The sequence below is a fragment of the Bactrocera neohumeralis genome, chromosome 2, assembly GCF_024586455.1.
Source record: "Bactrocera neohumeralis isolate Rockhampton chromosome 2, APGP_CSIRO_Bneo_wtdbg2-racon-allhic-juicebox.fasta_v2, whole genome shotgun sequence".
NCBI classification, from domain to species: Eukaryota; Metazoa; Arthropoda; class Insecta; order Diptera; family Tephritidae; genus Bactrocera; species Bactrocera neohumeralis.
This window is the reverse complement of record NC_065919.1, coordinates 87964652-87978703: the sequence shown is the minus strand read 5'-3', so window position 1 is coordinate 87978703 and position 14052 is coordinate 87964652. Positions and strand designations below refer to the sequence as shown.

General features: G+C 36.2%; 1 protein-coding gene across 2 annotated transcripts in view; it reads right to left on the bottom strand.

Annotated features, from left to right (window-relative positions):
- LOC126767809 (dorsal-ventral patterning tolloid-like protein 1) overlaps positions 1 to 14052 on the bottom strand; it is a 122019-nt gene that overhangs the window by 37749 nt on the left and 70218 nt on the right. The window lies entirely within an intron of this gene.

The following is a 14052-nucleotide window of genomic DNA, read 5'->3' as shown; positions in this document are numbered from 1 at the left end:
TCTCTTAAGAAGCAAATGGGTCTGGGTCTGTTAGTGAACGAGGGCAAGACGAAATATCTTTTGTCATCAAACAAACAGTCGTCGCACTCGCGACCTGCATCCCATATCATTATTGACAGTCATAACTTCGAAGTTGTAAATCATTTCGTCTATCTTGGAGCCAGTATGAATACCAACAACAATGTCAGTCTCGAAATCCAACACAAAATAACTCTTGCCAAGTGATGCTACTTTGGACTGAGTAGGCAATAGAGAAGTAAAGTCCACTCTTGACGAACAAAAACCAAACTCTAAGACATTCATTACTCCCGTCCTGCTATATGGTGCAGAGACATGTACGATGACAACATCTGATGAGTCGACGTTACGAGTTTTCGAGAGAAAGGTTTTGCGGAAAAAGTATGGTTCTTTGACATAGTTATGCGAATTAAAAGACAGCGGCTACGTTAGCTCGGTCATGTCGTCCAAATGGAAGAAAACTCTCCAGCTCTGAAAGTATTCGACGCAAAATCCGCCGGGGGAAGCAGAGGAAGAGGTAGACCTTTACACCTTTGTAGAGAACAGGTGGATAAAGACCTGGCTGCACTTGGTATTCTGAATTGGCGCTAAATTTCTAAAAGAAGAAACGATTGGCGCGTTGTTAACTCGGCTATAACCGCGTAAGTGGTGTCTACGCAATTAAAGAAGAAGAATATGAACATGTTAATGAAAACCTTTGGCTTTGGCAATGAATTTCATTTTTTGTTGAATTTTCCAAAGGAAAATGCGGTGTTCCTTTGACTGCAAGATGAGCGCTTTTACGCTTATAAATATATAGTACATATATGTACCAGTCAAACTCATCAGAGTGTGTTAAAATTTAATTCTTTTCTCCATATTTATGTTAGCTGCACTAGCCTAACAATGCGAAATCACATACGAAAGCAAATGCAAAAGCCGCTGAGACTTAAAGACCGCTTCTGGTGGATGAAAGCAATGGCATGCAATTTTTGAAAAAAAAAAACAGCAATACAAACATAAGAAGCATGCAAATACGCGCACGAAGTGTGCATGTGTGGGTGTATTCATCTCGGAAAGCGCCATCGTTTGTAGTACTCCGTCGGGTCACCATAATAAACGACATTGCGGCACATTTGATTGCCCGCAGCTCATACGACAGTGTGAGCAAGCGTTTATGGCTGTGTTGTATGTACATACATATATGCAGATCTTTTTATATGTGTGCGGCGCATTGTAAAGGACTAAAAGACTTAGCAAATACTCGTACGTATGCAGTTTTGTTTGAGAACTACTTTACTGCGCAGCACAGGCAGCCCTGAGTTATTTGCAGGTGACTGCTTCTCAGTCGCTTTTTGTCGTTGTCGTCTTCTCTAAAGGCTAAGTACCGTTGGGTGCTTTAAAATCAAGTAGTTTAACAAGCAAGTGCATACTATAAGTATAGTAGGTATAAATGGTAGAGGGTTATGAACAAACCGCGGGCGTTTTTGTTAAAATCACATTGAAAGAGTGATTTCAGTTAGGAATATTTACAATCAAGAAGTAAATTTTCACTATCGAGGGAACGATGACTACTACCAGATGTTGAAAAAAAAGTTTCTCTTTTACTGAGCTGAGTCATTAATGACTTTGCAGGAATTATTTACTTCAATTGAAATTATTTACGTTTTAAGCTGGTGTATTTACTACACTTGCATCTTACAATGGAGCATCACGTAAAAATGCGATTATGATATTAATAGAAAATTAAATTTCAAAATATTTTTGTTTATTGAATTTTCAGCTATTTAGCACAATTCCAGTATGCAAATTTACTGCATTTCGCTTGAGTGAATCTATTTTAATATGTTTTGAACTATTTTAATATAGCTTCCAGCTATTTCTTCGCACTTGATTTCTTCATTTTAATGTGCACTGAAGAAATATTGCAAATAGCCTAAGGTCGCAGTGTTGAAATTACTCATTTATTCAGTGCAATAAACTGAATAATTTTCTGCTCGGATTAGCGATTTAATAATGCAAGCACTTACATACACAGATATGTAAACATAAATATTGTATATATATAAATATAATGTAGGCAAAAAATAGTAAGACTTTTTAATTAAAATTTCGTGCGAAAACACATTCGTCGAAAGTTTTTTTCTATGTTGGTATGACTGTTAATCAAATCTTTGCCAAATGTCACATCAAAATAATCATTAGCGTTTAGAATACACTTGGATTTCTGAAATACATAAAGTGCATTCCACGATTTTTACGATGAATGAAATTATTCAACAAAGAAGTTGCATTAAATTTTGTGAGCGGAATGAAATTTCTAGTGCCGAAAGGTTTGGAATGTTGGAAAAGACCCTCGGCGATAATTGTTTGACGCGTTGACAACGAACCACGTCCAGGACAGCCGTCAACATCAACCGAAAATCACTAAATTTTTCGATCATGAAACGTATTTTTACTGGCGATGTGTCTTAGAGCTATGCTTACGATCCGGAAACAGACGATCAGTCGGCCAAATATCCTGGCAAAGGTGAGCCGAAACTGAAAAAAAACCACGTCAGAGCCATTTTAATGTTATGCGACGTTTGTGCGAAGCTGTTCGTAAAAAGAGACCTGAATTCTTGGCCGACAACTCTTGGTTTCTGCACCACGCTAATGCACCGTCGCATACTGCATTGAGTTTTCGTGAGTTTTTTGACAAATTTTCAGCCAATATCGTGCCACAACCAGTGTATTCGCCTGATTTAGCTGTGTATGACTTCTCGCTATTCAGTGAACTCATTGGTCCGCTTCCAGGGAATCGTTTTGAGTTATTTCAAGACATTAAACGTGAATCGCTGTTTGGAGGATCGGAAAAAACGTTGGCACAAGTGTATTAACGCCAAAGGAGATTACTTTGAGAGGAACGACATAGATTTTGAAGAACAATTTAAGAATTTTAAAATTATGAATTATGATTTTTTGCTCATATGTATATACTTATGTATATGTATAACTGAAGACGTAAAATTAAGATGTTACCCATACGGCCTGAGTCTGCACTTTTAAGTCAATTGTCTGTTATATGATGACGTTGATACGCCCAAAATACAAATACATAAAATATATACTCTTCTGCTGTAGAAAGAAAACCGAACAAAATGCTTGTCATAACAGTAATTAACACTCAAAGCATTTTTTTGGCTGCGTCAAAAACGACAGACAGCTGCAAAATAGCGCAAATACCTAAATATAGTTCAAAAAGGAAAATCGTAGAAGCCAAAAAAGCTCAGCTCCAACATTTGACTTTTGCTCTCTTCCTTAAACATTCGTTGAGCAACTGGCACAGTGTCAAAGAACACAACGTAATGAGTAAAAGCGAAAGTGGCAAGCAAGTTCTGCTTTTTAACAATTTCCAACACTACTTTTGCCATTTTGTCTGACTGCTTCTGCAGCATCTTTTATGGTAACCTCCAACATGCTTTGTTACTTTGTTCCGCCCTTGCTCCGCCTCTTTGTGTCGCTGGCATGCGGAACAACTGCTTGGCCATTCGAATGTTTGGCTGAACTTGCAACTTTTTGCACTCAAGCACAATGTCAAAAGTCAAATGTGCATTAAAATAATTGCACTTGTTTAGTCGCAATGAGTGAGGAAATGGAAGAATGAAAGAAAATAGTAAAAGTAAGTGGGCACACACAGAGCGACAGCTACGGTGCGAAAAAATTCAACAGGAAGGACGACTCAGTGCAGGCAAAAACTGCTAGACATTATTTTTAAGTCGCGCCTAAGTATTTTTAAGTATCCATGCGTTGAATATTTGCTTGCAAATTATGTTAATGTTGCCGTTATTTTTGTAAGTTCACTTCGGAGCAGAAACTGTCAAAGACTTTTATTCTTCCTGGAGTCAGTTTTAAGAATACAAATTGAAAACTTATTAGAGAGGGATATATGGAAACATATATAATGATATTCTGAACTATGTCAATGTCGTCGTATATCTCGTACAGCTCTTCGTTACATCGCCAATACTCGCCGTTGCCAATGTGCAAAGGACCATAAATCTGGAAAACTCGTAACGTCGACTCATCAGATGTTGTCAACGTCCATGAGTGTCTTATAGATTTTGGTTTTTGGCCTTTAGTTCTCAATTGCTTACTCAGTCCAAAGTAGTGCCTCTTGGCAGGAGCTATTTAGCTCTGCAGCTCGTGTTGTTTTCTCCGGAAATAGGTTGAAGAAGTCACACGATAGTGAGTCCCCTTATCTGGAACCTCCAGTTGCATTAGTTTTTCGGAGGTACCAAGTTCAGACATAACGGCATGGAGTCGGTTCCTTGTCGAGCTGTCGCAGACGACTTTAAAATCGATGAAGAGGTGGTGTGGGTCGATCTTCCTTTCACGGGTATTTTCCAAGATTTGGCACATTGTGAAAATCTGGTCGATAGAAGATATTCCAGACCCAAAGCCCACTGCCACAGCTACTTATGTATATGCGATATTAAGTAGGCTTATCCCACGGTAATTGGCGCAGATTATAGGGTTCCCTTTTTGTGGATTGGGCAGAGCACAGATAGGTTCCATTCGCCAGGCATGATTTCATTATTTTTTATTTTCTTGTTTTAGACAATAACCCATTGCCGATTTTGTTAAAGATGTCTCGTTATCTGGAAGAGTTTTCTATGCATTCATGCATCATTCGGTTCGTTCAGTTTTCATAGCAGATACATATATGCTATCCGCGGAGAGAGCTAGTAAAGAGTTACTCACTAAACGAATAATAAACAAGCTTGATTTATTAACCTTAAAATTTTACATCCTGTGCCTAATACCAGCTACCGAAACTCAAATATTCGCTACGAGAACCCAACATTAGGTGGTTGATATCGATAGTTTAAGACCTATTCTTCCAAGGTCTATAGCAAGAGCATGACAAATTGGATCTATCATTATCGTGGGTGGGTCGTTATAGGTGGTATAGGAAATTCAATTAAACTATGAGTTTTTGCACATAATCGGTCCGATGATATGGTAAATTGATGAGGATTACATCGCGACCTTAGGTATATTGTGCTGTCTCCTAAGTCACAACTACCCATCGGTCCGATGGTATGGTAAATTTTAATTCCTAATATCTCGGAAAGCTATGTCTATGCATATTTGCTTTTTGCTATTGATTTTCTAATTCAGTATTATTTAGCAATTATCGTTTTACATTACTGAACTAATAAAAACTGTCATGTTCTAATTTTACGAAGATTATTTTCATCAAAAGACGTCTTCTGCAATTACAATTAAAATCTAATTTTATAACCTGTCCCATATGGTTTTCTCTAGAAATATACCATATACACATATCTATTAAAAATACACATTTCTTTCATTCTTACTCAAATATAATCAATGGTAAATAATTAAACATGGCATTCATGCCACATGCTATAACGCTTCACTTGAGCGAGAAACGTGCTTAATTGAGTTGTGAAACCGATATCTTCGGCAAAGCGCCAAAGCGGCGAGAATATTAGCATTTGTGATAATCGTGGCCTGTTAACGCTTCGAAAAATTTAAATAAACAAAATGAGAAAGTGTGCGTGCAACAAAAGTTGTTTAGGCGTAAAATTACAAAAGCGCCAACGCCAATACCGATATAGTTACATATCGTCACTTAAAATGCAAAACAATGTATCATCAAAAAAATCGAAATTGAGTTTTTATTGCTTACTACATCATGCTATATACATATATATATTCTGCTGTCATATATAACCAATATATAACCATTTTATAACCAAAACTGAAATTTGAGAGTGAATATGAGTGCTTTATATTATATAATTTTTTCTCGCCTGTAAACTTATGAAAAAATATAAAAACTTTTTTTTCTCATTTAGCAGAATCCAAAAAATTTATATTCTAACCGTTACAACCACAGTTTGCATAAAAAAACCATAAATTAATGAGTACATAGTTGCTGAAGTTTATAATCGTTGAAACTATAACGCGATTCTCAGTATTTTCCTCTCAAGCAATCTTTAATATAACATTTTCTCTGACTGCTGGTGGCACCATTAGCAATAAAAATAGTGCCACACCTGCCGTTATGGCACATATCATGAGCGTGTTGCACATTCCACATAACAATTTGATGTGGTTTCTGCTTTAGCTGACTTCAAGGTACATAAAATCTCACTGCAAAAACATGAGCAGTTTTCTATAGTTATTATTTCTACAGATACATACATGGTGCACTACGTGACTTTGAGAAAATTGTTACTCGACGCGAAATTTATGTAAACCAGCGTAATTACTTGTGTATGTGTGTGCCATAATTGCTTGCAAGACGCAAATTGAAACTACAACCGCCTAACCATAGCCACAAATTGGTTGCCCAGCACGTCAGCGGTTATATGGAATATATAGCTTGTAACGGTATTTTACTAAATATACACTACTTGCTACATTTTAGTTAGAGAGTTTTTAAAGTAGTTGAAGGAAAGTAAAGTGTTATTACTGTAGGCCCTGGTAGCTAGTGTGTATTTATAAGTTTAATAAATATTATTATAATAATAATGAAATATATAATAATAATAACTATTTTAAATATGATAAAATAATAAGATGAACTATTCCCTGAATCTTATTATGAAATGACAAAAAGTGCAATATATATTTCTTTACCTAACTTACCTGATAAATATATACGAAATATATTAGTATATATATATTTTAGCAAGAATTTCTGAGAATATAATGTACATACCTGCAAAAAAAAGAAAAAAAGTAAATTTTTATATTTTATTAACATAAATGGCTATAGAAATTATTAAAAAAATATTTATTTTTATATTGACGTAAACCATTTAGCATATACATTGTATTATATATTGTGACAAAAGAGTATCCGGAAATCGTAATTAAAATTTCCCGGGTAAATGATATTTCCGAAAATGTATTTTGCTAGGTTGGTAGGACTCTCTTTAATTACTATGCCAGTTATAAGCGCGATCTGCCGAAAAGTTTGTTTACAGCACCTGCTTAAGTCGGTATACCTCAGTAGAGCGTTGCGATTTTTCTCATGAATAAAAATATCGAACAAAGAATTTGTCTCAAATTTTGTACTTCTAACCAAATTTTGCATGCGGAATCATTGCGAATGTTTGAAAAACCTTAAGACGAATCAGTTTTATCAAAAACATAAGCCTCCGAATGGCACAAATCCTTTAAAGGCGGTCGAGATATCAGTGAAGACATGTGTCCTTCTGAATCTCTTCAACTGATGAAAATATTAAAAAAGTGAAGGATATGGCGGTTGAAATCGTCAGGCAAGTTTTAGAAAGATGGCTAGAGAGCTCAACATCTTTATCAAGTCCGTACGAATGATTTTAGTTGATATTTTGTATTTGAAACGTGTTCTTGTTCGACTCGTCCGGATAAAGCTGAATTTTCTTTTAAAGAGAGTACCGTAAACAGGTTTCATTGGACGTGCTTGATTGTGTGAATTCCAATTCCACATTCATGGAGAGCATTATAACCGCCGATGGGACATGGTTTTATGAGTTTGACATGCAAACAAGTCAACAATTATCGGAATAGAGGGGGAAAAAACGAGCCGAAACCAAAAAACCACGCCAAGGCCGCTCAAAAATCCAGGTGATGCTCATTTTTTCGATATTTGTGGTTTAGTGCATCATAAATGTGTTTTGGAGAGACAGATGGTCAATACGGAGTTCTATTTGACCATTTTGAGGCGTTTACGCGTGAACATTTGTCGAATTGTGGAAGAGCAATTCGTGGATTTTACACGATGATAATACACCATCGCATCGAACATTGATTGTGACTGAGTTCAAAGCCAAAAACGCAATGAATACCATCGATCAACCATCGTATTCACAAGATTTGGCTCTGTGTGACATTTTCTTGTTCCCCAAACTGAAATTGCCGCTACATGGAACCCGTTTTCAGTCGACCGATGTCAATTAATATACAGCCATTTTAGGGATATCAAAATTAAACATTTGATATTTTCTAATTTTAAAGCATCAAAAAAAGTCTCGCTAACACCTAATCACCATACAAGGTGCGTTCCAAAGTAAAAAGGACTTTTTGAATCCAGCGCCACCTGCGCCATTTATATGTCGACTGGTGCGTTAGAATCTGCTATCTTGATCGATTGTCCAGTAATAACTTCACAACCTTTCATTGATTGGAAGTGAAGTTATTGCGTTTTAAGTGTCAGTATGTTTGTGTTTACGGTGCAAAAATGAGCTTCGAACAAAGACAACATTAAACATTAAATTTTGTTTTAAAATTGGTAAAACTTTTACCGAAACGTTTCAATTGATGAAACAAGTTTATGGCGATGATTGCCTATCCCGTAGCAGAGTGCACGAGAGGTTTCAACGTTTTCAGAGTGGCCGTGAGGACATAAATGACGATCAACATGTGAGCCAATCAAAATCTGTGATCACTGGAAATTCCATCGTAACTGTGCGTGAATTCATCAAAAATCAGACGAAATCATCATTGAAATTGATGGAAATGGAATTATTAAATTAAAAATATTAAACGAAGGTTAAAAAATCGTTGTTTTGCATTTACTTAGGTACATCGATTGCAGCATACTGTTTCTCACTTATATAATGACCATCGCCCCTTTGCAGCCTAAGAAACAACTTCGAGTTCATTTCTGGCTATGAAAACGCCTAACAAAGTACTCGATTAAACTTCTAGCTTAGCTATAAGCCTTCAATATAGATTTATATTCACAGAATTATAATAAATTACATGAGTGCACACCATGAGCTGCTGACTTTTTTCATATCGAAATAAAATTAAATACCGAAGCATTTTCTTAGCATACACCAACTATAGTGAGAAGATGCCAGCAAACAAAAGGTCCCTGTTTAGTCCCTCACTTCCATGAAACGTTTCATTGAGCGCATTTTCAATGTCAAAATTGTAAGCACATAGTTAACAGTCAACTTGCCTTTGACACATCATGCAAATCTGATCTTTGACAATGCACAAGCATTTCTCTACAACCACTTAGAGATAAGCAGCCATTTTACAGCAGCACAATCACTGCCTTCCCTCCGTCTCCTTGAACGCCCACACATTTAATTTAATAAGTAATTTTCAAATTAACTTAAATGCAAAGTGTAAACGCTGGCAACTTTGATATTCAAAGATGCCAGTGTAATGGTTATCCCTTTATGTGTATGTATGTGTTAAAATCTGTCGATCTGTATGTGCGCCTTGCCATTAAGTGTAGAATTATTAGTAGAGGGGCCGCACAATGGGCTACCGTTATTAATCAACATTGTCACACGATTATGTCATCTGCAAGGCATGTCCCTCGAGGCACATTGTTGTCCATTCAGTTACGATGCTTTCTTTACAAAATTTCAAGATTTCACTGTTCCATCATCCTCTCGTCATCAGCACATAATTGATGTCTTTAATCATCACGCACATCGCCTGCATGGATAACGGATGTGTGAACAGCAGTGTGAACACCAGATATGTTGTTCCAACACTGCGCACCGGCATTGATGGCGCTTTTGGCATTTTTTTGTTTTTGTAAACTGCACATAATTTGCAATGTGAGCGACTGGAAAGTATCACATTGTACACACGTACACACTCTGGCAACTAACCGCCCACAAACGCATTGCCATAGTTTCGCATGACTGCCAGTCTGGGTTGTTTACTTGGAAGCCGTGTTTGAGCTCGAGGCAGCAGGCAGCTCTTCTCTTGTTGACTGCCAGCGATTTTATTGATTAATTGGCAGGGTTGTCGTGATAGGGTTGTCGAGGCACTGTTGCTGGGGGAAGGCGGCTTTAGAGGATGCTTTAAATTCAGCCGCTGTCAGTGCCATTTTGAAGAGGCTCATGTCCGTGTCTGTGCTCAAGTGGCCATCTATGAATGAATGAACACACTGATTTGTATATGTCGGCATATAATGTAGCATCGTAACCCTGATCTACTGCCCTTTTTTGTTTTAAAGAGTTATTGGTCCATTGATATTTTTTTCTCTTGTTTTCTGTAGTCCTCTATTTTTCCAGTTATCATCGATATTTATGAGTATTCTGACATTGAAATGCATAACGGGTGGAAACAGCTAGCAAACTTAGTGGCCGCCAATGCATGGGAGATGGTACATACATATAAAATTATGTAAATATTTTTTTGTTTATTTGATTGAAAAAACTATTATACTTTTTAGGGAAATGTGTTTATTGCAGATTTTTGGGCATGTAATATTTATGCTATTTATGCAGCTATTTTCTCCGGCGATTGCTTCCCTTGAGATTTGACTAAAGGAAAAGGTCACGGCTAGTCAGTTGTGGCACATATGATAGCTCTATATGCAAATGGCAGGCCAATTTGGACAATTCTATAATTATTTTCAATGATTATGATCCCGCGCGCTACCCCAAATAGTATGTATCAATTTTATGCTTAACATCCATACTTAGTGCACTAAAAAACACTATTTCTTACGAATAAATTTTTCGACACCTTGGAAATTTATACACATGCTTTGTCAACATACACATGATATAGAATATATCATCAAAAAAATCGAAATTGCCTGTTTTTTATAGATTAGGATGCACTAGACTATATGACATACATACATATGTTGGGTAGTCGAAAAAGATTTTTCGCATTTTATCAATAGATGTCGTGCAGTCGTATATTTCCAGTACTACCAATCACATTGTGTCAGGCCATATAGTGTTGGAAAGGTGAGATTTTAAGCTTCATTTGCATTCGCGGAATTTGAAAAAGTTACAGCTGTTCAAAAAGGTGTGAAAATAATGAAGAAATTCGCTATGAAATTTTTGTATAAAAAAGGGAAGAATGCCACGAAAGTCACCAATGAAATTTGAGAAGTTTACGGAGATGACACTGTATCAATTCGTGTAGTACGACAAAGGTTCGCTCGCTTCCGTTCTGGAAATTTCTTTGTGAAAGATGCACCTCGCTCTGGTCAATCTTGAGAAACTGATGTGATTGAAGCAAGCAGTTTAAAGAAGACGGTCAGAACTGATCAAAAGACAGGGCTTCGTCTTCCATCAAGACAACGCTAGCCCACACACACCTTTGATGACTCGGCAAAAACTGGGAGAGCTTGGCTGGGAAGTTTTGAGCTATCCACTATATAGCCCAGACCATGCATCATCGGACTGCCATTTGTTTCGGTCAATGCAGAACTCCCTTAATGGAGTAAAGTTGGCTTCAAGAGAAGCCTGTGAAAATTACTTGTCGCAGTTTTTCGCCGAGAAACCAGAAAGTTTTACACTGATGGAGTAATGTCTCTAGCGGAAAAATGGCAAAAAGTGGTCTACCAAAATGGTACATATTGGGTTCATTAAAGTTAATTATAAATATAAAATAAAATAAGTTGAAGTTTGATTAGAAATACGAAAAGACTTTTTTAGCTACCCAATATCTACAAAATACCCTGAACAGGGTATATTAAGTTTGTCGCGAAGTTTGTAATACCCAGAAGGAAGCATCGGAGACCCTATGAAGTATATATATATGTATGTTGAGCTGAGTCGATTCAGCCATGTCCGTCTGTCTGTCTGTCTGTCTGTATATATACGAACTAGTCCCTCAGTTTTCAAGATATCGTTTTGAAATTTTGCAAACGTTATTTTCTCTTCAAGAAGCTGCTCATTTGTCGGAACTGCCGTAATCGGACCACTATTATATATAGCTGCCATATAAACTGAACGATCGGAATCAAGTTATTGTATGGAAAACTTTCGCATTTGACCTGGTATCTTCACGAAATTTGACATTGGTTACTGCTCAAGGTAATAACATATTCTCCGAAAAAATTGTTCAGATCGGATTACTATAGCATATAGCTTCCATACAAACTGGACACATAGTTACTAAAAGAAATGCACCTGTGAAGGGTATATTAGCTTCGGTGCAGCCGAAGTTAAAGTTTTTTCTTGTTATACTCTCGCAACAATGTTGCTAAGGAGAGTATTATAGTTTTGTTCACATAACGGTTGTTTGCAAGTCCTAAAACTAAAAGAGTCAGATATAGGGTTATATATACCAAAGTGATCAGGGTGACGAGTAGAGTCGAAATCCGGATGTCTGTCTGTCCGTCCGTCCGTCTGTCCGTCCGTCTGTCTGTCCGTCCGTGCAAGCTGTAACTTGAGTAAAAATTGAGATATCATGATGAAACTTGGTACACGTATTCCTTGGCTTCATAAGAAGGTTAAGTTCGAAGATGGGCAATATCGGCCCACTGCCACGCCCACAAAATGGCGGAAACCGAAAACCTATAAAGTGTCATAACTAAGCCATAAATAAAGGTATTAAAGTGAAATTTGGCACAAAGGATTGCATTAGGGAAGGGCATATTTGGACGTAATTATTTTGGGAAAAGTGGGCGTGGCCCCGCCCCAACCAAACAACCAAACGCTATAGAGTCGTTTCCTTCAGGCATTTCCATATACAGTTCAAAAATGGAAGAAATCGGATAATAACCACGCCCACCTCCCATACAAAGGTTATGTTGAAAATCACTAAAAGTGCGTTAACCGACTAACAAAAAACGTCAGAAACACTAAATTTTACGGAAGAAATTGCAGAAGGAAGCTGCACCCAGGCTTTTTTAAAAATTGAAAATGGACGTGGCGTCGCCCACTTATGGACCAAAAACCATATCTCAGAACTACTCTACCGATTTCAATGAAATTCGGTATGTAATATTTTCTTAACACCCTGATGACATGTACAAAATATGGGTGAAATCAGTTCACAACCACGCCTTCTTCCAATATAACGCTATTTTGAATTCCATCTGATGCCTTCTCTGTATAATATATACGTTAGGAACCAATGATGATAGCGGAATAAAACTTTACACAAATACGGTATTTGAAAAATATGTAAATGACGGATAATGAAATCTCAATTATCACTTTATCATGTGAGAGTATAAAATGTTCGGTGACACCCGAACTTAGCCCTTTTACTTGTTTTTATTTTTATTTTTTATGACCAGACTATTTTTTTTTATGTACCTTATATTTTCGAATGTCAAATACATAATAAGTTTTGGCTACTTAGTATGCTAAAATAATCAATAAAATAGCCATAGAAATTCTTTATTTGTTAGACCGAGGGATACTTACCTTTTTTTCGTTAAATTCTTACACTTAGGTAAGCGAATACCCTATTCGATTTGATACATATTCGATTTAAGTTTTCAAATATTTCATGAATTTCGATCGTCGGTTAATGTATTTGCGAGATTTGCATAAATTATTGAAATTATGTTAGTATATTTTTATTTTAGCGCGAGTTTAGTCCATAAAGTATTGGTTTCATTGCACACATACGTTTTTAAGCCAATTGTACTATAGCTCCTGATTTTTTACCTTAGGTTATGTATACAAAGTTCACATCACTACTTGACATAACGGTATCTTACCATTAAGTTACGATTTCACATATATATTAAACATTTCTTAAATTTGTATTCAACTACATTTCACACAGTTGACAACTTTAGTCTGGAAAATATGTATTTACATACATACACTTATACAGGTAGATGTAAAATGACAAGATCGTTAGTGTTTTTAAAAATATTTCTAGTTTCATTTCGTTTTACTTTTTTTAATAAAATTGTTATTTGTATTTGCTTTGTTATTCCGTTCCCTGCAATCGCTCCTCATAGTTGCTCATTCTCTGGCTTTTTACTTTCAAGCGCTCTGCTTATATGCGTTAATTTAGAATATTATCATAGTGGTTATTGTTGTTATATACTGTTGGTAGACATGTTTTGTTCCAAATCATACATACATATACCGCTAAATCTATGTCCTTATTTACTTTTACTTTAATTTGACATTTATAAAATATATGTGTGTATAATATCATTTAAACTTGTTCGTTTAAGTTAGTGTTAGATGTTTGGGTTTAAAAGTTTTGAGCTCTTTGGGGTAGTCAACATATTTTCAATAAACTCGAAAATGTGTCACAATATTTCACTTATTGATTTACTGTTATTTTATTCACTTATTATTTTGTTAATTA